The sequence below is a fragment of the Glycine soja genome, chromosome 15, assembly GCF_004193775.1.
Source record: "Glycine soja cultivar W05 chromosome 15, ASM419377v2, whole genome shotgun sequence".
Classification (NCBI taxonomy): domain Eukaryota; kingdom Viridiplantae; phylum Streptophyta; class Magnoliopsida; order Fabales; family Fabaceae; genus Glycine; species Glycine soja.
In genome coordinates this window covers 31,565,106-31,589,173 of record NC_041016.1, presented here as the reverse complement: position 1 = coordinate 31,589,173, position 24,068 = coordinate 31,565,106, and positions in this window count along the sequence as shown.

The following is a 24,068-nucleotide window of genomic DNA, read 5'->3' as shown; positions in this document are numbered from 1 at the left end:
TGATCTAATCATTGACTTGTATCTACATATTATTAAGATTGCTTGTGTCAATTTTTTCAATATTGAACAACAATAAAAAAAGTAATCAAATGATCTATATTTTAGTATACTTTGAAAAGTCTACATTATGTTGACTTTAATATGTACGAATAAGGTAACAAATAATTTTGGATTAATATGAAACTAATTTTGTACACATGATCTATGTGAAAGAAACTTTCAATCCAATGGTGGGTTTTAAAAAAAACATTATCCAATTTGTTATGGTGTAGAACACGAAAGGTGATTTGGATCGTGTGACATGAAATAGGCTAAGAGAAAAGAAGAGAATCAAAGAGAATTTAGAGAGAGATCTTTAAAGTCTCATAGTATTGAGCTTTTTATGAGTGTTGTCCTTTGTGTGATTATAGAGTATCTATTTATAGTATTTGCATTGCTCTCATGGTGTTATCATTGTGTGTTGTCAGCTCCTCAAGTATAGATTCAGTCCTACCCTTCCTTTGTGTCTTTGCCTTGACTTTTTCTGCATATAATCTTGATGCTGCCATTAGGCTCTGTTTATGACATTTATGTTCATTTCTCATCTTTATTCCTCTGTAACTCTCGTGAGTGTTGGTTTGTTGTAATTGGCTTTGTACTTCATTAAATATTTCCACCTTTCTCTTCTTCCGGTAACTGCCCCCATATTTTTGTAGACGCAAAATGGATTTCACATTTATCTTCCTCAATTAATGCTTATTTTTTCTTATTATTTGTATTTGGCATCTTGTTTGCCTATAAATCCTTCAAGTTCCTTTTGCTTCTTCCTCAGCTCCTTTGTTTTTGTTATCTTCATTAATCATCCAAAATACCTTGAACTTTTTGTGCTATTATGCTTTAATGTTGAGGGTATTTTGGCGACTAATGATGTTAAATCAATTTCCCTATCTTCTTTTCCGCTTTCTTTTTGGGTTTCCAATTGCTTTCATTTTTTGCTTTCCTTGAGGTATTTTGTTTGACTAAAGATGAGCGTGGACAATTTTAGAGACTTCACATTTTCGCATTTGTTTCTTCCGTTAAACTTGCCCACTTTTTTATCAGTCTTGGACGGTGCGGAATTTGTGGTGGACTGTTTCTCTGTGCTTCTTATAGCATATAGCATATGATGCAATCCTACCCCGCAAGGGCATTGGATAGAAGACTTCAAGTAGATTAGGCCAGAGATGCAAGAGAAGGCCCTAAGATTTTCATGAGCCTTAGGACAGATTTCAGGCCCATGAGCGCACTTATCTTTGTACATATTAAATTAAGGTTTCATTATTTTTGGGCTTTGTATTTAGGGCTCCATAATGTAGGTAAGGTACCCTAGAAATGTAGGAATTTTCAGCCCTTGTATTTTAGGGCACCTAGACTAGTTTTTGTTTTAGGGGTAGTTTTGTAATTTCACATGCATTAAGTGAATATTTGATGTGTGTGTTGGAAAATAAATTTAATTGAATTGGAAGAAGCCCAATTCAATTAAATTTTAGAGGGGGAGGTGCGCATTTGCTTGCTACACCCCATTGCCACATCATATAGTCACACTTTGTGCATGTGCTTCATGCTTTACATGCCTCATGCCACCTAAGCATACTTAGTGGAGAATCTTGGACTTGATCTTGAATTAGTGGGCTAAACCATAGCTAAAATTCACTAATCATAATTAGTGAAAATTTGGCTCCACAAATTCAAGTGGAATTTGAATAGAAATTCAAATTTCCCTCCAATTTTGTGTGACACTTAGGCTATAAATAGAGGCCTTGTGTGTGTATTTTTTTCAACTTTGATCATTTGAAAATTAAACTTTAGATTTCAAAGCTCTTTTAGAGCACAAAATTTCGTGCTCTTCTCTTCCTCTCCCTTCATTTATCTCCTTCTTCCTCCAAGCTCTTATTCATGGCCTCCTATGGTGGTGAGCTTTTTCTAGACTCATCTTCTCCTTGAAGTGGCATCTCCTCTCTCTCTTCCTTCTCCATTCCACTTCCATTCATCTTCCAAGAAGCAAAGGAATCCATTGATGTAGAAGATCCTAGGCCTACAAGCTCCAATGGAGCTTACATCAGCATACTCTTGGGAGCCTTTCGCAACAGAACCATCTCATCCACAATGTAGATTTCGCATTAGGGATGCCTTCCTCGGGACATGGTTTTGTTTTGGCAATGTGATTCCATCGTCCACACCTATCTCTTCATGCGGATGGAGTCCCTTTATTAGAGTTGGCTGACATTCTCTAGTTCCTACTTTGGTTTTCTTCAGTTGCTCGACATAAGATATGTGTCCCTGGCCGGTTTTCTTCAGTGGTGACCAACTAAGGTAGGGGGTTCTGAATACTCCGGTTATCAATGATATAGATGGTTCTAGAATTCGACAAAGGTGTAAGAAGGATTGTTTAAAACCATGCGAAGGCTCCCAAGAACTTTGTTTTCGCTGCCCTGACATGCAACTAGTAGTTACTAAAGTTGCCTGATTTTCTTGATGTTCAACTGACTATGCTTTGTAACTATTGTAACACCTGCTCCTTTAAATGTAACAACCGTGAAGTAAAACGAAAATATATTTATATATCATTTTATTTGTATTTTCCAACTTACTTTGTAGGGACATCATTTGTATATTATTTCTAAATTATTTTCTTTTTGTTTTGTTTATATAAATGGTGACTTTGGTAGAATATTTCATACTTTTGCTCTTGGTTCATTTTTTACTTCTTACCCTTGGTCGGTCATTGACTTTTCAAGTTGGTTCTTGTGTTGATCTCTACTAGAATGTGTCAGATCTTATTTTATATTTGCCCTGACTATTTGTTTGATTGCTTACCGAGCTTTCTTTCTACTTTTAGCTATTAAGAGGTGTACGTCGGTCTTATTTTGAAACAAATTTTTTCATCTTTCTAACTTCCACGTTATTTATTGTGTTGACGTATCTTCTAGTGTTTTCCCATGTTTTGTCTTCATTTTCATAACTAGTGTAGTTCTTTGTGCCAATTTCTTTATTATTTTGACTCTTGTTCTTTTTTCCACTTATAAATATGACATTCTCTTTCTATTTATGTGCATCATCCCTTTCTTTGGGTTTCTTCTACTAAAAAACTTTTATGCTTATTTCTTTTTCTTTTTGATGTCCAACCTGTTTTTCCTTCCATTGGTCACTCTAGTCATTTTGACGCATATGCTTGTTGCCTTCAACATGCTAGAGTGGCTAATGCGAGGTTGGAGGTTGCTTGTTTAATTTTTCTCAAAATGACTTGAGTGACTAAAACTCCAAACACCAGTAGGTCTCTTCACCTGGTTTTGGTGTCTGGAAATCATCCTAAGAGCTATTCTCTTAGGCCAATCGTATGCCTCCTAGCATTATTCTAGCCCACCTGAATGATTTGAATAATGGTGCCAGTGCTTTTGTTTTGGCTTTTTCCCATCAGGAAAGCTTGTGCGGGCTGTGCACTACTTTTGGGACAATCTTCCTCCTCTCTATATTCTCATTTCCCATTATAGAATTCTTTTGAACCGATGTAATTTTGTCGATGTTGAATAAACGAGTAATTTTTCCATCATATTTATTTGTTATGTCAACTTTAGATGTTGTTCACACGTACGAATTTCCTTTATTTCCGCCTTTTCCTATATGTATGAATCTCCTTACAGTGATTTATCAATTTGCAAATCTACTTACCATAGTGCATTCAAACTTTGTAAGTCATTTTTGTATTTGCAATATTTATCCAGATTTTGATACCCATTTCTTGGTGTACCTACAAATTTCACAATATTTGTATTTTTGAAGTTCTTACCCCAAGGTGCCTATAGATTTTGTAGATCATTTTAAGATTCTACCTTGGTTTGGAAACCCATTTCCCAAGGTTCCTATAGATTTCCTAGATCATTTTATATTTGCTTTCCTTGGTTTAGGAAACCAATTTCCCAAGGTGCCCAGTAATTTCGTAGGTCCTTTTAAGATTCTACCCCAGTTTGAGAATCCATTTCTTGGGGTGCCAACAAATTTCGTAGGTCATTTTATATTTGCTTATCCTGTTTTGGGAAACCCATTTCATGGGGTGCCTACATATTTTGTAGGCCTTTTTAAGATTCTATCTCAATTTGGGAACCCATTTCCCAGGGTGCCTATAGATTTCCTAGGTCTTTTTAGGATTCTTCCTCGATTTGGGATCTCATTTCTCGGGGTGCCTACGGATTTTGTAGGTCATTTTAAGATTCTAACCTAGTTTTGGAACCCATTTCCCAGGGTGTCTACAAATTTCATAGGTCTTTTGATATTTACTTACTTGACTTGAAAAACCCACTTTCCGGAGTGCCTACGTGTAGTTGAACAAGTAGGACTTTATCTTGACATTGCTTTTGAGATGATGTGGGAACTTTCTCATTTTATTGATGTCCTTCTGCAAAATGACTACACAAGAAGTATATGTGTATCCCAAATTTCCTACAAGAATCATAATATATCTAACAATATGTGTCTTTATGACTTCTCACCCTTCTCATTTTCCTAGTTTAGCTATAGTATTTATGTAGGTTGGATGTGTTCCAAGTGCATGGAATTCTTTCTCCCGAGAGTGTCTCCAAAATATAAGCTTTTTTTTTCGATATTTGCTATTACCTTGTAAGATCCTTCCCAATTTTCAGCAAGTTTTCCCTGTTTTAATTTTTCCTCTGAAACCATCCTTACACAAGACTAAATCAACTTCTTTAAATGTGCGTGGGATGACCCTTTTGTTGTACCTAGCCGCTATTTTTCTTTTCAATGCCACATCTCTTAAGGTTGCCACTTCTCACCTTTCTTCAATGAGGTCAAGCTCAATTTTGAGGTTCCCTTCATTCTGGTTTAGATTCAAATTTGTAATTCTGAAGGCTGGTTCTCCTATTTCCATAAGAATGACTGCTTCAATCCTGTACGCCATCCTGAATGGTGTTTCTCTTATGGCAAAATAGGGAGTTGTCTGGTATGCCCATAAGACATGTGGCAATTGTTCTACCTAGGTTCCTTTAGCCTATTTTACTTTGTTCTACCTAGGTTCCTTTAGCCTATTTTACCTAGGTTACTTTTTTCCATAAGATTGACTAGTTTGTTTGCTCGAGGATGCTCTACAAAGGTGAATCTTTGCTTAATGTTTAGCCCTGATAATAATTTGCAAAATTGTTTATTAATGAACTGAGTGCCATTATTGGTTACTATGATGTCAAAAATTCAAAACCTACAAATTATTTGCCTGAATACAAAGTTCTCAACATTTTAAAAGTTTATGGTGGCAAGTGTTTATGCCTTGACCCATTTGGTGAAATAGTCAACCGCCAGTACTAGATATTTAACTTGTCCTGGAGCTCTTAAGATTGTTCCTAGTATGTTAATTCTCCACCAAAGAAATGGCCATGGAGATGCCAAGTTGTGTAACTTGTTTGTTGGTGCATATGGTATGTTGGCATATTTTTGGCACCTTTTACATCTTTGTACATAGTCAACAATATTAGTTTCAATGGTCAGCCAACAGTAGCTAGCTCTCAATATCTTCCTGGCTAGAGTTCTGTGCCTTGAATTGATGCAATCCTACCCCCAAGGACATTGGATAGAAGACTCCAAGAAGATTGGGCTAGAGATGCAGGAGAAGGCCCTAGGATTCTCATGAGCCTTAGGGTAGATTTTGGGCCCATGGGCTAAGTATGAACCCACTTTTCTGTGTAAATATTAGAATAGGTTTTCCTTCTTTTAGGCCTTGTATTTTGACTGTTTTAGTTAAGGGCACCCTACCCTACAAGTTAAGGGTACCCTAGTAGTATAGGGTTTTAGCCTTGTATTTCAGGGCATTTTGAGTAGTCTTTATAGTAGGGACTTTTTTATATTTTCATGTATTTTGGCATGGGGGTGAAGTTAGCTATTGGAGGGGTGTGTGTAGTCCCCCCCCCCCCTCTAGCTTTTCAAGGAATATGCTTAGATGTCTTTGGCATATTCTTTTCCCATGTGCTAGAGTCACACCTTTCATTCTTGTGGCATCTAAAAAGAATATGCTAAGATGTCTTTGACATATTCTTGAAATATGTTAAGATGCCTTTGGTATATTCTTGGAATATGCTAAGATGTCTTTGGCATATCCTTGAAATATTCCTCTTAGATTCACATGAAATGAAAATGAAATTCACAAAATTAGTGACCTAGGCTATAAATAGAAACATGTGTAATACTTGTCACAACTTTGATGAATGTGAAACTTGTGAGACACATTTCCAAGTTTAACTTCTCTTCCTCTTTTTCTCCTTCAATTTTGTGCCCCCCCCCCCCCCCTCTCTCTCATTTTTTCCTCCATTGAAGCTTCCTCTCTAAGCTTCTTATCCAAGGCACTCTCTTGGTGGTGAAGCTCCTCCTTCCATGGCATATTCCCTAGTGGATGACGCCTCCTCTCATCTCTTCTCCTTTATCTTCCACTGCATCTCCATGGTTGAAAATCACCATTGAAGGACCTCATTGAAGCTCAAAGACCCAGCCTCCATAGAAGCTTCTCAAGCAAGCTTCCATCAAATGGTAATCAGAGCACAAGATCTTCAAGTAGGTGCTCCTTAAACCTCCATTGTTGTTTCTTCATTTGTCTCCATGTATTTCCTCACATGTCTCGTGTTGAATGTTGTTAACATGATTCTTTAGAATTTTCACAAATTAAACTTGCTATAAAAGCTAGATTTTATTTTCTATGGTTCAAATTTCTTGTTCTTGTTCTTGAACCATGAATTATGTTTAGTTTAGGTTCCTTTGAGTTTTGTATTGTTATGTTTTTTTGTGCCTAAAACCTAAACCATCAAATTCTTACAAAAACATTAAAGTATAAGAAAACCTCAAAAATCTAGAGTGACATGTTCACCTATTGTAGTTTTGTCATTGAAGTCATGTCTAGTCATTAAACTTGTCACATAAGATTCCTTATGTTGTGCTAAACTTAATTTTTCTTGTTTCTTTGTCTAACTCATTTGTTCATGAGTGCATGAAATTTTTTTTAGCCTATTAGTTGATTTGAGTCAAATCTTTCATGTTAATTAGTCCTTAACATGTTCATGCAAACTTCTTAAAGAGTCTTTGATTGAGAACCTTTTCTTGAACTTTTAGGTTTTCCTATGATTGTGTCTATTGTGAATTTGAGTTTTGGTGATTGAATTGATGGCTAAAATTTTGATCCTAAGTGTATATTGAACTCCTAAAACTGTGGTAAACAAGCCTAGTGAGTTTAAAATACATAGGAAAGTCCAAAGTAAGCCTAAGGCAATCAATATACCATGCTTAACAAATTCGAAGCCTGAAATTGCTGGAGCTGGCAACTTGAACATATGAACTTGTAAACATTACTAGGAATTAGTCACTACGAATTTTGATGTAGCTCCATTGGAGCTTGTAGGCCTTGGATCTTCTTCATCAATGGAGTCCTTTGCTTCTTGAATTTTAATGGCAACGGAATGGAGAAGAAGAAGAGTTGAGCGGAGACGCCACTTCAAGGAGAAGATGAGTCAAGAAGAAGCTCACTACCATAGAAAGCCATGGATAAGAGCTTGAAGGTAGGAGAAGATGAGTGGAGGGGGAAGGAGAGAAGGAGCACGAAATTTTGTGCCTCAAAAGAGGTCTGAACTTTGAAGTGTAATTCTCAAATGATCAAAGTTGAAAAAAAATACACACACATGACCTCTATTTATAGCCAAAGTGTCACACAAAATTAGAGGGAAATTTGAATTTCTATTCAAATTTCACTTGAATTTGAAATTGAATTTGTGGAGCCAAAATTTCACTAACTATGATTAATGAATTTTAGCTATGCTTCAGCCCACTAATCCAAGATCAAGTCCAAGATTCTCCACTAAGAATGCTTAGGTGTCATGAGGCATGTAAATCATGAAGGACATGTACAAAGTGTGATTATATGATGTAGCAATGGGGTGTAGCAAGCAAATGCTCACCTCCCCCTCTAAAATTTAATTGAATTGGAAATTTAATTGGATTGGGCTTCTCCCAATTCAATTAAATTTATTTCCCAACACACATGTCAAATATTCACTCAATGCATGTGAAATTACAAAACTACCCCTAATACAAAAACTAGTCTAGGTGCCCTAAAATACAAGGGTTGAAAAATCCTACATTTCAAGGGTACCCTACCTACATTATGGAACCCTAAATACAAGCCCAAAAATAATGAAACCTTAATCTAATATGTACAAAGATAAGTGGGCTCATACTTAGCCCATGGGCCCGAAATCTACCCTAAGGTTCATGAGAACCCTAGGGTCTTCTCTTACATCTCAGGCCCAATCTACTTGGAGTCTTTTATTCAATGCCCTTGTGGGGGTAAGATTGCATCAAATTTTGAGCTGAAATCTTTACTAAATTTTCTAGACATCTGGACAAAAATTAGAAGGAAAAAAAAAAGAGCCAATTGATTTGGATAAAAGGAAAAAATAAGAAAAATCATACAACTTGGCAGAAAAAATCAATGTCCAAGAAAAAAATAAAAAATAAAAAGTGAAAGGGAAGTGTGCTTGTTGTTTTGGCTCAAAATTTGTTCTATAATTAATGTCTATTTTAGACCAATCTTAATTCTAAAATTTCAATTGAAAAGTAGTGTGAAAACAAGTGCCAAAAGTAGAGGTTTCTTGAGTCTTTTTTTTTTACTCTACTCTAGAGCCATTCTAGGTTTCTCTTTGAGTCCTAGCTTGCTTTTATGTGCTTTTCATTGCTTTAATTTTTTAATAATCCTTGAAAATTTGTCCTCTTAAAACCCTATTGGTTTAGCTTTCATTTCATTTGTGATCTTTGGTTATTACTTGTCTCTTTGTTTCCTTGTTTGTGAGTTGTCATATAGGGAATTGGAAAGGAGGATTGGTGCCATCAATTGGAGAATTTGAGTCAAGAAGCAAGGAGCCAACCACCTTAAGAGCTATTGGACTAAGAAGCACTCCCAATTGAGTGAAACACCAAAGAGAGAATAGCCACCAAAATTGAGGAAATGGAACTACTCATTTTGAGAGCTGGGCTTAAGAAGGAGGAAAGAACAAGTATTGCTAGGTTCCTTAGTGGACTTAATATGGAAATGAGGGACAAGGTTGAACTCCTTTCATATAGGGACCTAGATGACCTAGTCCAACTTTTCATAAGGGTAGAGCAACAACTTAAAAGGAAGCCTACTTCAAAATCTTATGGCTTTCACTCTTATCCAAAGAAAGACCAAGGTCTAGGCATCTTAGGGGCTGCACCTTCTAAGCCCAAAGATGATAAGAGGGACAAGGAAGAAAAACTAGAAAAACAAAAGAAAAAGAAGGATAGTAAGGCCTTGTCTTCAAAGGCCAAGGGGAAGGAAAAAGTGGAAAAGGATTCCTCCAAGAAGATTGTTAAGAAGGAAAATTATTTTGCAACAAAAGGTGATATCAAAAGAACACTCCTTCCTAAACAATCCTTTTACCTTATCCTATCAAGGGAAACCTCCCTTAGCACTATCGTACCTCTTGAGCTTGAGATTATTCCTCAAGTAAAGGAGTTTTTGGATGAGGTTTGGTTCATAAGAGCTTAAATCCTTGTGCTTTGTAGGTTCCCAAAATAGGTATTATGAGGCACCAAATCCCTATGATAGGTGGTATGATGAATGTGTTGAGTGGTGCAACCCTCTTTTGTAAAATCACTCATGCATCCAACATCTTTATGATTCACATACATAGGGACTCATTAGGTAGGTTTGTTCTTTTTTGTGGCTAAGTGAATCCTTTTATGTAAATATTGTCATCTATTATATAAAATTTGGTACCTCATCTTTGGAGTTTCTGCTTTTCCTTTTGATTTGTTGGATGACATCATGACAAATATAGGGGTGTGTATCATTTGCTAAACAACATTCTCCATTCTTCTGTGCTTTTCAATAATAGAAATTTCGGCAATAAGTTGGCTATTGCATTCTCTTCTCTTGGAAAGTAGGCGAACTCCAGCTTTTTGAATTTTTTTCTTTAATTACCCCAATTTTGTGAACGTATTTTTTAAGGATCGGTTCTTTAACTAGGTATTCTCCATTCAATTGGTTGACTACCAACTTAGAGTTGCTAAACACTTTTAGCACTTGGACCTCCATGTCATCCATTATTTCCATACCTGCAAGGCACACCTCGTACTTTGTTTGGTTGTTTGTGAGTGGGAATTCTATTGTTAATGCTTTTTCAAGCACAAATCCATGTGGGGATTCTAACAAAATTCCTGTTCTGCAATGTGTCCCATAGGATGATCGATCAACAAACAAAGTCTGATGTAGTTCCTCTAGCCTTTTCTCATCTTTGGTAGGTATCATTTCAACTATGAAATCGGCCAGACATTGGGCCTTGAGTGCTTGTCTCATTAGATATTTCAAACCATATTTTGACAACTAAATTGCCTTACTATGATTGGGTGTGTTGTTCTGGATTGTTGCTTTTGATTATCATGTCATCTACATAGACTTCCAGGTCCTGACCTATCATTTTTTCAAAACCTTTGTTCATCATCCTCTAGTATGTAGTGTCGACATTCTTTAATCCAAAAGACATGACCTAGTTGCAGTAGTTTTCTTCTTTTTTTTTTGTCATGAAGGTCACTTTCTCTTGGTCATTAGAGTGCAATGGTATTTGATTGTAACTCGAATAAGCATTTATGAGACTAAGATATTAGTAGCCGGAGGATCCTTCCACCAATTTATCTATGTCGAGAAGCTAGTATGTTTCCTTCGAACAATGCTTGTTTAGATCAGTATTCAACACACATTGTGCATTTTTTATTCTATATTTTGACTAGGACAATGTTGACTAACCAAGTCATATATCTGATCTCTTTGATGAATCCCTCTTCTTGTAATTCCTTTACTTGTCTTTCAATTTCCTCTAATCGTTCAGGGGTCATTTTCCTCCGTCTTTGGCATATAGGTTTTGCTAGTGGATTGACTACCAATTTATGACAAAAGGTTTGGGTCTATGCCTGGCATATTTGCCAATTTCCATGCAAATATGTTGGCATTTTCTTTGAGAAAGGAGGAAAAGATTTCCATGGTTTCATTATCCAAGTCTGCTCCAATGGACATCATTTGTTCTTTTACCTTTTCAATTTAGTGGTTCTGACAACTCCCTCCTGGTTCCGGCCTAGGTTTAGCCTCAGGTTCATAATCCATTTCACCCGTCTTGTCTAAGTTTTTTCGTTTTAAGGATTCCTTAAAGCACTCGTGGGCTTGCATCTTATCCCCTTTCAATGTTAAGACTTGCATTTCATCTCTAAGGAATTTCATGGCTAGATGAACCGTTGAGATCATCTATCTTAATGTATTCAAGGCCAGCTTGCTCAATATGGCATTGTAGGATGATTAGCTTTACCACGATGAACTTGACGACAATCGATCTAGTTACTAATCCTTTCTCAATGGTCACATGCCATTTTATCTACCCTGTTGGAGTTATGTAGTGATTGGAGAAGCCTACGAGATCCTCATTATAGGGGAGCAACTCCAACTGTGGGATTCTAAGATTCCTAAAGAAATCATAGAACATTATATCCGTAGAGCTGCCTATGTCAACCAGTAACCAATGTACCTTTTAGTTGTTTGTGAAAGCCTTAACTAGTAGGGGATCATCATAATTTGGAATGATCGACATGTCCATGTATTTGTCGTAAAAAATCAATGGCGGAACCTTCTTTTAAACAACCCATAATTTCTTTCACTATGTGCGACAGTCAAGACTTCTCTCGCATGTCTTTTCTAAGCATTGTTTGAGAGACCCCTTGTCGGTCAACCCTCTTGCTATGACATGTATCAACTCATGCTCTTGCTAAGGGGAATTTAGTCTTCTCTCACGAGAATCTAACTTATGTTTCAACTCATATGCATCATGATGCACAATTTGCACGTGACTTTCCACTTCTCTCTCCAGTGTCCTATGTTGGTACCTGAAAGATTTTCTCTAGGACTTCCTAGCCATTCTCTAGAACGCACGATACATTATCGAGGTTTGGAGTTACCTCCCTTACCTTGCACATATCTATCCAATTCTCTAGAATGCACGATACGTTTTTGAGGCTGAAGCTCCTTTGTAAGACAATGTTAGGTTGAATGTTGACAAATGTTCATTCGGATCAGATGATCCTTATAACACCCTCAAATTTCCTTCACAGTCTATTTGTCTACACCGGGATGACCTAGACTGTGAAAATTTGTGTTGTGTAATTTAATTATGTGCCTATGTGATTTAATTTATTCTCTGTATAATTTTTGTGCTATATGTATATATATATATATATATATATATATATATTGTGTAAATGATTTGTTTAGTCTCACTTGACAAAGATATGGAAACTTCTTGAACAAAAATTTCATCCGTAACAAAATTGCATTGTACACTGAGTGGCAGTGTAATTTAGCTTTATGTGAGGTTCACTCTGGTTACACATAATCCTAAGGAGATTAGCACATTAATTTATTAGAACAAAATGATAGAGAATTTTTAGTTTATTAATTTCCTATTCTTCTTAGCTTATTTGACCTTTCTTTGACTCTTATATTCTCAGCTTAATTCAATTTTGGTCTTACTTGATAATTGGGCTTAATTGATAATTGTTGCTTATTTTCGGACTTTATGCTTACTTGACCTATGTGCCTTGTGCAGGACCTACAACACGCTAAAAAACTCCAAATTGAGCATATGATTAATCCCTTAAAAAACTAAGGAAAAGAGCTACAATTTTGTCAGAGATGAACTTGGGCCAATATTTTTCCATTTTGAGGGTCATTTTGGGCTTGGAAGTCTATGCCTCTACACTTGGATTTTGGGTTGTGAATTTTGGGCCATTGCATTTTGTAATTAGCTTAATTAGAGAGATTAGGTGGGCCTAATCAGATCCCACCCATTACTTCTGATTATTTAGAATATATATTAGTTTACTTAGTGTATTTTTAGAGTTATTTTGTTGGTGAGATTCATTTTTTGGTATAAACTCATTCTTAGTACTTTTATTACAAACACTTCTCTCTCTTTTTCTCTCACTCGTTCTTCATATTTCTTCATCTCTTTAACTCTATTCTTCTCTTCTCTTTTCCAATTCTTTTTGTTCTTCCTTTGGTGATGACTATGGAAGGCTAAACAACTAATCAATCTAATGATCCAAATCAAGCGATGATGAGTTTGAGTTTTTATTAACTATTTTGAATTTTGTTAAGAATGTTCATCCTCTTCTCCAACTCTATTTTTGTATTGATGATTATGGATGTGTTTATGATTAGAAATGAATTAGGTAATTGATTAATTTCCTAATTCGAGTCCTAGTTACAAATTAATTGGATGATAATTCAATTTAGTTTGTGATCTCAATTTAATTAGAGATTAATTCAATTGAATTACCTCTAATTAGATTGACTGAACCTTCATAATAGGTCATGATCTTTAGAAAATAGTGATAATTTGAATTGCTTGGATTTGGTGAATTGAATTGATGATCCTTAAATTTGTTTCATAATCCTATTAATTTTGTCATTTTGTTTCTAGATTATAATTGTCTGTAAACTGTTCGATGAAATCCCTTTCTCTGATTTATAAGTAAATTGAAGTTAGAACCTAATTGAATTGTTCCTTTGAGTAGACCTAGGTTATTCCTATATTGAAAAATTGTTGGAACCCTAGTTTGTTTTGATACGATTTGACATCATTATCAAACTAGCGTCATTGTTGGGGACACAACTCATTGTGTCCCAACCTCAATTTACTCTTAACTCGCTAGTAGTATAGGTACATTTGATGTTTAGTATAGTAGGTACAAATTGTTCAAATTTGATCTTGTTGATGCACCACCAATTGTTTGACATATTGCAATTGTTTTGTTAAGTATTGGATATTGCTTTGTTATGCAATGTCTATTTTGTAGAGTCTGTGATATTAGAGTCTGTGACATTCTATTTCCTTGCATTGCATTAGACAGTCAAATTGAGTGATGGAATTCATGCAACTAACTTGTTTGCTATGTCATTTGGTAAGTGATGATAAATTGGTGCGAGTAGTAGAGTGTTCTACATTGAGTGGTAGTGTTTTGTATTGTGTTGTGTAGTTGTGCATAGTGTGTTGTAGTAGTGAACTGACTTATGGAGTTTGGTTTCACAACTTGGTGTCCAAAGTTTATTCCATATTTTGAGCAAAAAGAACCCTATAGGCATTAGGCCTATGTAGAGTAGTTTGTTGGCAAACTTAGCCTCTAACTAGGAGTTTTAGACAAATAGGCATTTGTTGGTAGAGTGAATATAATGAATAATGCCTTGGTAAAGTAGTTTTCTATTATTTATGTTTCCACTAAGTTGTGTATGACTAAGTCCAAACCAGGTGACTTATATCCATATGATCCGGAGGATTGAGGTGAAAGATGTAAGATGAGAGCAAGAATGCAGGAGAATAGACTCAAAGCACACGCAGAAAAATGCACAAAAGCACAGGGGTAGGCACAAGCACAACAAAGTAAAAACTTAAGGGTACAAAGAAACTGCCTGAGCCTTTGTTTTTAAGCTAAAATTTGTATTGCTCGCTTAGCGCACAGCTGTGCTTAGCAAGTCAATATGACATTTGGTTTTCAAGGCCTAAGCGCTTAGCCCATCTTCGCACTAAGCCCAATTCCAAATTTTTCAAATTCTAGAGAGATATTTAGGCTTAGCGTGAAGACACGTGCTTAGCGTTGTTTGCAACTCAATTGGTCCTGCAATTTGCGCTTAGCCACCATAGGTGGGGCTTAGCACATGACCATGCTCTTCAATGCATTGATGGCTTGCGCTTAGCGCATTGGCGGCGCTTAGCACTATTCCAAAGAATTTCAAAATAGAGAGGGAATTGCGCTTAGCGTATCACCTCGCTAAGCCCAATTTGAGAAATTCATATTCCAGAGAGATAATTGGGTTTAGTGCAGCGAAGCGCGCTTAGCGCTACCATCCAGCCACTAGTCAGTGGTCCAAGCACTTAGCACGAGCAAGCGCTCACTTAGCGCGAGCAAGCGCTCGCTTAGCGCGTGAAGACTTGGCGCTTAGCTCAAGAGACGCACTTAACGAGTGAACAACTGAAAATTTTTATAAAAAGTTCTTTTTCTATTCACCTCTGCCCCAAAGCTTATGAACCCCCTTTTTCAATATTAAACAAGCTGAAAACACACAATCCAAGCAACAACTACACTAAATGCAAAAAAAAACAAAATTAAAAATGACTGGGTTGCCTCCTAGCAAGCGCTCGTTTAACGTCATTAGCTTGACGCAAAATCCTATTATCCTGGATCAACCAAGGTTCCCACCTCCAGAACCTTCTTCTCCAATCTTTTCGCATCCATCACATTCACCTTTAAACAAACATTTTGGTCCGGAAAATCTTTCTCTTCATGGAACATATCAAAGCTGATTTGTTGGTTTTCAAGACTCATTTCCAACTTTTTCTTCCCCATGTCCACCACACAGCTTGTAGTGTACATAAATGGACGTCCCAAAATGACAGGAATATCCGCATCTTCCTCAATCTCCATTACAACAAAATCAGTAGGAAGGATGAGATGCTTGACCCGAACCAGCATGTCTTCAATCACTCCATAGGGTCTGGTGACGGAGCGATCAGCTAACTGTAAGGTCATCCAAGTAGGCATTATTTCCATCTCTCCAAGTCTCCAGCACATGGAGAGCGGCATCAAATTAATGTTGGCTCCCAAATCAATAAGAGCCTTGCCTACTGCAACCTCACCAATAGAACATGGTATTGTGACACTTCCTGGATCTGAATGCTTCCATGGTAGGATACGTTGAATAACAGTGCTGCAATTTCCTTCCATAACTATAGTGTCACTGTGGATATACCTGTTCTTCCTAGTTAGCATGTCTTTCAGAAACTTAGCATAGAGTGGCATTTGTTGGAGAGCCTCTCCAAAGGGCATTGTAATCTCTAGCTTCTTGAAAATATCCAAAAATATGGCTAGATGTCTCTCCTTATCCTTCCTGGACGGTACCAAAGGATATGGTACTTCCTTCCCTTCAGCTGATGTGGTCTCTCTTCTTCTCCCTTGAAATCTCACTCTTGCTTTTCTTTCTCTCTTCTACATTCTCTTTTTCTTTTTTTGTTTTCTCATTTTTTTCATTTTCTTTTTCTTCCTCTTTTTCTTTTTCTTTTTCATTTTCTTTTTCTTCCTCTTTTTCTTTTTCTTTATTTTTCTCCTCATTTCTTGTTCACTCACTTTTATTATTGTCTCCTTCTTCTTCTCATATTCTACCTCCAACTCTTCTTCAGATTCATTCAAAGACTCTACCATAGGGTCAAGTGCTGGGTCAGACACCAGCTGTTGTTTCTCTACACCTATTCCATTCTCACTCTCATTCATGGTCACCAATCTGCTTCTAGTCATGACAGCTTTACATTCCTCCTTTGGATTCTTCTCAATATTAGCTCCAAAGCTGCTAGACGGACGATCTGCCAACTGTTTTGCCAACTGTCCCACTTGGACTTCCAGATTCTTTATGGCGGACTCTGTGCTCTTATGGTTTGACATAGATACTTGCATGAAGTGAGAAAGAGTCTCTTCCAGCTTCGTTGTTCGATCATAGAGACTAGGCCCTTGTTGTTGTGGCTTATTAGAAAGACCACCCTGGTCTTTGTTGAACTGGTTTCCAGGGTGATTCCTCCATTGTCCCTGTGGTGAATTATATGGCTGGCCATGCTGAAATCCAAAATATCCACCACCATTGAAATTTTGTCTTGGCTGATTCCCCATGTAGTTGACTTCATGTGGTGTTTCTTCTTGGGAAATACATCAGCCAGACTCATGTGCTCCACCATATATGACACAAGCTGCAACCTACAAAACAGCAGAGGGTGAAGGTTGTACAGAATTTAATTGAGTTGGCAGCTTACTTAGTGTTTCTGTCAATGCTTCCAATTGCTTGGACAACAGCTTGTTTTGTGCCAACAATGCATCTTGTGATGAAAGCTCTAGCAAGCTTCTCTTGGTAGGAATATGGGCTCTATCACGCAGAATTGCATGGTCACTAACATCCATGTTCTTTATTAATTCCAAAGCTTCTTCAATTTGATCTTTCCCCCTACATAAGCATCAAGAAGCTGCTTGGACTGTGGTCTCAACCCGTCAATAAAAATGTTGAGTTGTATCGGTTCTGAAAATTCATGAGTGGGTGTCTTTCTTAGTAAGCCTCTAAATCTTTCCAATGCCTCACTCAAAGATTCATCTGGAAATTGGTGGAAGGATGAAATGGCAGCTTTCCCTTCAGTTGTCTTAGACTCTGGGAAGTACTTCTTCAAGAATTTCTCAACTACTTCATCCCAAGTCTTGAGACTATTTCTTTTGAACAAATGAAGCCACCTTTTAGCCTCTCCAGACAAAGAGAACGAGAACAAGTTCAATCTAACTGCGTCCTCAGGCACACCAGCCAATCTAACAGTGTTGCAAATCTCAATATAAGTGGCTAGATGTGCGTACGGGTCCTCGTTGGGCAAACCATGAAACAAATTGTTCTATATCAACTGGATTAATAAGTGTGGATAGGTGATATTTTGTTCTTGAACTTTCGGCTGCGCAATACTAGTAAAGAATTTCCACACACTTGAGCTTAAGTAGTCTTCCAGAGTAACTCTTCTTGGCTCCTCAGCCATGATATTTGCTTCAGCTAAAATTGTATGAGATTGCCCCTGAGTTGGAAAACTAGAAGATGCTTCAGAAGATAGAGGTTCTTCTGGAGTTGCTGCTGCCTCAATGTCCTGCAAAAAATTTCTGTTTCTTCCTACTTTTCTTTTCCTGCAAGTAGTGTTAATTTCCAAGTCTATGGCAATCAAAACACCTGCAGAAGACCTTCTTTGCATGCAAAACAAGCATAACAGCAATTAACCAATTCCAAAGAACAATAAATTCTCCAGTAACTAAATATTCACAAAAATAATCAATGAATCAAAGAAAAAATGAATCAATGCCTTCAAACTGAACTAAACTTTCCAAATGAAAATAAGTTCCCCAGCAATGGTGCCATAAATACTTTGTTCGCTTCCGCACACAGTTCCTTTTTCTTAAATTTACAAACACTTATATCAAAGGGGAAGTGATATACTGGCAAGCGCACCGGGTCTCCAAGTATTTAAAATTAAAACGAAATGATCCGAGTATTGAACACAGGGAACTTGTTTATTTGGCAAAGCTTTGTTCAATAATCAGGCATTTTGTTGATAGAAAATAATAATTGTGAATTGAAGCAAAAGTATGATATATCCTAATTAGAAAAATAGTAAACACAAGCAATTAAAAGTGACAGCAGTGGTTTAAAAGCGTTGGGTCTTTCTAATAAACGAGTTGATGCATATGAAGATATTTCTCTAATTAAGAATGTTCTTGTGTTCTATGCTAAAGACTAAAGTACTAAACCTCGATCCCTCGTAAGTTTAGACTAATTTAAACCAAGCTTCACCCTCAGATCCCTCTTATTGGACTAGGCTTAATTTAAACAACATTATAATCACAGCATAATTAAAAACTAAAAAACCTACAATCTATCCCTAGCAATGCAGTTATCTAGCCCTGCTCTATCAAGTTTTGAGGAAACAGTACACTTCCCAGTGCTAAAGTTCCTAACAGTACACACCAATGGGTGATCAGACCAAAAGCATGCAACAATGAAGCATCGATAGAAGCAATGAACACATAAAACACACTTAATTAGATATGAAGAATATTTACATCAACTATTCATTAGAAATCCCCAACTAGGGTTTTAGCAAGCCATAACAAGGAGACCTAAATTACAAATTAGACAGAAAATGAAGAGCAATTCCTGCTTACACATGAAGGGGGATCCCTCCTCCTCTTCTTGACACCTCACAATCACTCAAACACTCTCAAATCACTCTCAAATGGCTCCTTATTGTTGCTTCCTCCTCTGAGTATGTGCCAATGCTGACTATGTAAAAGTGTAATAAATTTCGTTCTTGGAAGGTTGTTGATGATACCCTAATTCTGACAATTCAGGCTTTAAATAGGCTCTGAAATCGCGCTGTCACGCTTAGCGCCACTGTCGCGCTTAGCACAAGTAAGTGGATTTGGGCTTGGCGCCAATGCTGCGCTGAGCTTGGCAAGAGACGGACGACTCGCTTAGCAAGCTGATCTTACGCTTAGCGCGCTGCTTCGATTCAGGTGCTCTTCCAGATTCCATCTTCATGCTAAGTGCGCTGAAGCCGCGCTTAGCGATGGATACACGCTAAGCCCACTGAGTCCGCTTAGCACAACAACCACTTTGGCACTTCAGGAAATTAGCTCCTTTTTGCCTGAAATTATATAGATTTTAACATTAATTCCAATAAAAGAGACCCTAATGACAGAGATCAAAACATAGTAAAGTTTTCCATACAAAAGTTAGTCGTATAAGACGACTAATGGTAGTGGATGGCACGGCTACACATAGCTGATCAAGGTCATTCAATATGTCAAATTTGGTTATTAACTAAATCCTACACAATAACCCAATGCATGATGCTCTAAGCTTCTTCTACAAGTTTCATTTAAACTCCAAAAGCTCACAAAACTTGGCCATTCTTCCTTTCTTTCACGAGCTGGTCATGAGGGAAGGAGACGCCATTCCAAGCTTTTCCAAGTGTTCTTGAACCCTTCTTCCATCAAGCTTAGGTAAATGACCTCCATTTTCAATTCTAAGCTTGATTTTCACTTCATTTTCTTGCTCTATTCTCACTTGTAGTTTCAAAATCTTATTTTTGCACTCTTGAAAGTTGGAAATTTAAACTCCTTCATTCTGATTTCTAAATTTTGTGGAGGATTATCAAGGTAAGGGGGGGTCTCTCCAACACTTGAACCCTATTCTTGTTGTTAAACTTCCTAAAATATGTTATTATCTATAAATATTTGAATTATAACAACTAGAAGAGATCTTCAACTCAAATTCAAACCAGTTTATCTTTTCTTCAATTATTATTTTCACAATTTGCATTATTTTGTTAATTTCAGTACTTTCAAATTTTCTTTATCGCTTTCAATTTAGCTTTTTCACTTCCCCTACACCAAGTGTTCTTTGGTGTAACTTGGAAATTGATTGTTAGAGAGCATATGTTCACCTTTAACGCAAATCGGTTGATCTTTATTTCAGCATCTTGTTGGAGTTTTCAGTCAATACAAACGGTTTACTATCACACAAGAACTACTGCATTTTTTACTAACCTTTCTAATATTGTATGTCTCATTTTAATAATTTATTGTTTTTAGAATATTTTTTATATCAAATTATTTATAAAGTATTAACTATTTTTTTAATAACACTCTCAAAAAATAAATATTTTAGTATATGTATAATCAATTAAACATTTACGAAATAAGGGTATTTTAATAAATTATTATTTTATCATGAGAATAAGGATAATAAATTTTTTAAGAGGTGTGTTACCACAAATAAAATAAAATGGAAAAAAGACATCTCAACCTAAACGTTTTCTCTTTCTCTACTAGTTCCGTGAATGGTCTAGACTCTGGTAATGAACCACCTAATGGTGCATGCACATATTCCACAAATTCCTTTAAAGATATAATATCTCCTTCTCATATATTTTGATGTTTTAGCTTTCTATTTTTTTCTTCAAAACATTTGATGATTTATAATTTTAAAGATTAATTAATGCATTTGTCTCAAATATATCCTTATTTAATATCCACTACTAATGGTACAAGTGTCAAAGATTAACATATTAAATGAGAACATTTTAGTCTAGATATAACAATTTTTAGTTCCATTTAATATTTCTTAATCTATGTGCAATAACCTTAAACATTAAAAGATATGGAAAGGTCGTAGTATATCTTAAAGGCAAGGGGACTCCTATTGTGTGTTTTAAAGTTATTCTCTTGCAGCAAAATCTAACAAAGATTGAATATAAAGATGACAACCCATTGAAACTAATGGTTCACATAGTTGACTTGGTTTTTGAAGGCTCGTGTGCCCCATAGTAGGATGCTTTAATGATAAAGCTTTTAGGTAAGAGTATATTAGATTTCGTTTTATGAGGAAATGTAAAACAAAAAATTTGGAAAGCTTTATGCAAGCTTTGAAATTCTAGACATTCATAATGGTTATTTCATCGTCCCTTTTTAATATGAAGGTAGATCATTTGAAATTCATAGAAATAGGACCATGGATGATTTTTCAACCATTATCTCATGATCCAAACATGGTAATCAAATTTTATCTCTCCAGCTACGAAGATTGAACAGACATTGGTTTGGATCCATTTCAATAGTCTAAACTTTATCTATTATGATGAAAACATTTTTCTAGTTCTCACCACAACACTGGGAAACCAAGTGAAGGTCAGTATTAACATAGAGTACACGATAAGGGAGGGAGATATGCTAGAGTATGTTTAGAAGTGGACTAAGCTAGCTATTTGATGAGTGTGGCTTAAAGGATTTAGGTACCCTGTTGAATACGAAGGGATGCATAGAATATGTGGATCCTATATATGGTTGTTAAGGACACCTCATGAGAGATTGTAGAAAGAAACTTGTGGTTGAAAGTGATGTCTCCGATGTTCTTGATAAAATGGCCAATGGGCAATCATGACAAGCAACCATTATGGAGCCTCCTGTCAGCGTCAACCAAGACAGATAGAAGTCAACATCAACCCTACAAGTACAAAAGAAATTAACGTTCTATTCAATGATGTGAGATTCATTAAGTGATAGAATACTATTCTTAAATGTTTGTAGTTAAATATTATTGTTAACTAGGACAATGATAATACATTAAAATTATTGTGTGAGCAAACTAATGACTGCATATAAGAGGTTATGGATATGAAATATCAAGTCAACACACAAGTATAAATATTAAGAGTGATATTTATACTATACAAATGTTAACATTTTAATTATGTTAGGATTTACACCGACCAAGTGTAATCAAATCCCAATTGTAGTATTGAATCGAAGCTCAGGTCGTCTGCTAAGGGAATAGTGCATGGATGAATATTCAAATTAAAACCTTTTAGATAAAGATATTTTTGTGTTTTTATATTTTAAAATACTTAAAACTAAAACTTATCAAATAAAAAATAAAAGATATATTTTTCTAGAGAGATTACTATGCTGAAAATTTAATAACAAAAATTAAAAGAAAATGTAAGAAGTTACTTGTTGACGCAATAATAATTATAGACGAAAATAATAATGTTGAGATGCAATTGTAATCAGAATCCCCTCTATTAGCTGCAGTTCCCCACACTTCTACATCTTTATATCATTCATCCCTAATTCACTAATGTATTCTATCCCTAATCCCTTAAGTGATAGACCCTAAATCACTTGCCTTGATTCTCAATCCCTTAGCAAACCAACCCAAGCAACCAGCATTATCATTTATAAAATAACGAGGATTAACCAAGATTATTCTATCCCTAGAGATAAACCCGATTAAGTATCTGATTCAGTTCAGGTTTCAACTAGACTCACCAAAGTGCACGTCAATTCCTCGAATCATCTATGAGGTGTGTAGGCTCATAAAGCATTAAGTATAGAAGGCAAATAATGAACTCAAATAATATATTAATTTTAGAAAATTATATCAAATAAGGTTCAATATTTTCCTATCATAGCTAAGAAAAAAACTAATCATTCATGAAATACAAGAATAGAGAAAATAAGAGGGCTTTTCAGTAAAGGGTGGTGTGCAGAGGTTTTTTTTGTTGCTGACTATGCCTCTCTATTTATAGAATCATAGATGTGTTTAATAGAGGCAAATAATCTCCTTAATTTACAAAATAATATATAATTTATACAAGGAAATTATCTCTTCAATACAAGAAGAAAACGAAGAAGAAAATTCTGATGATGAAGATTTTTCCTTCTTTGTTAAGAAATTTCAAAAATACATCAAGAAAAGAAGAATTGATAGGCGTCGAAATTTCAATAATGTAAGAAAATCACAAGAGGATTCTCAAGTCCTTAGGTGTTACAAATGCAACCAAATTGGTCACATCAAGGCCAACTGTCCGTCAAATGAAGAATGGTCGGAGAAAAGTGAAAAGAAAAGATCTAACGAAAGAAGAACTAAGAAAGCATACATTGCATGGGATGGCAATGATTCATCCGATGGTTCAAAAAAGGAGATTAATCTTCTAACTAAAGATTATGAAAGTGACGAGAACTTCTCTCAAGGATAAAAAGCATGATCCTCATCTTTGAAGATCTAGACACTTCAATTCTGAAAAAGGTAATATCAAAACCATTATCTTATTAAAATTTCTCTTAAAGTTGAAATTTTTATTCAAACAATTTGACTATGATGACTAACAATTATTTATTTGTTTGTCTTTTGATTGCTTGAAATCATGAGTATATTTGCTTGATTGATTTCATTCTATTTGCATGAAATATTCATTCATTTATTTAAGTAAAATCAATATTCTTCATACTTGTGTTGTGATTGTTCTTGATAAAATTGATTTTCTTCATGTTTTAAATATTTTTGCATGACATGATATGTAAATTACATGATTGAAAATTATTCATAAAGTATTTTCAAATATAGTATTTTCAAAAATAGTTTTCAAAACTTCTTCTCTCCTAGAAAGCCTTCTATTTTTGTTTTCTGGCTAAAATAACCACTGGTAATCGATTACAAAAATAGTTTTCAAAACTTCTTCTCTCCTAAGAAATAACTGCTTGTAATCGATTACACTATTATTGTAATCGATTACCAGTGGTTATTTTAGCCAGAAAACAAAAATAGAAGGCTTTCTAGGAGAGAAGAAGTTTTGAAAACTATTTTTGAAAATACTATATTTGAAAATACTTTATGAATAATTTTCAATCATGTAATTTACATATCATGTCATCCAAAAATATTTAAAACATGAAGAAAATCAATTTTATCAAGAACAATCACAACACAAGTATGAAGAATATTGATTTTACTTAAATAAATGAATGAATATTTCATGCAAATAGAATGAAATCAATCAAGCAAATATACTCATGATTTCAAGCAATCAAAAGACAAACAAATAAAT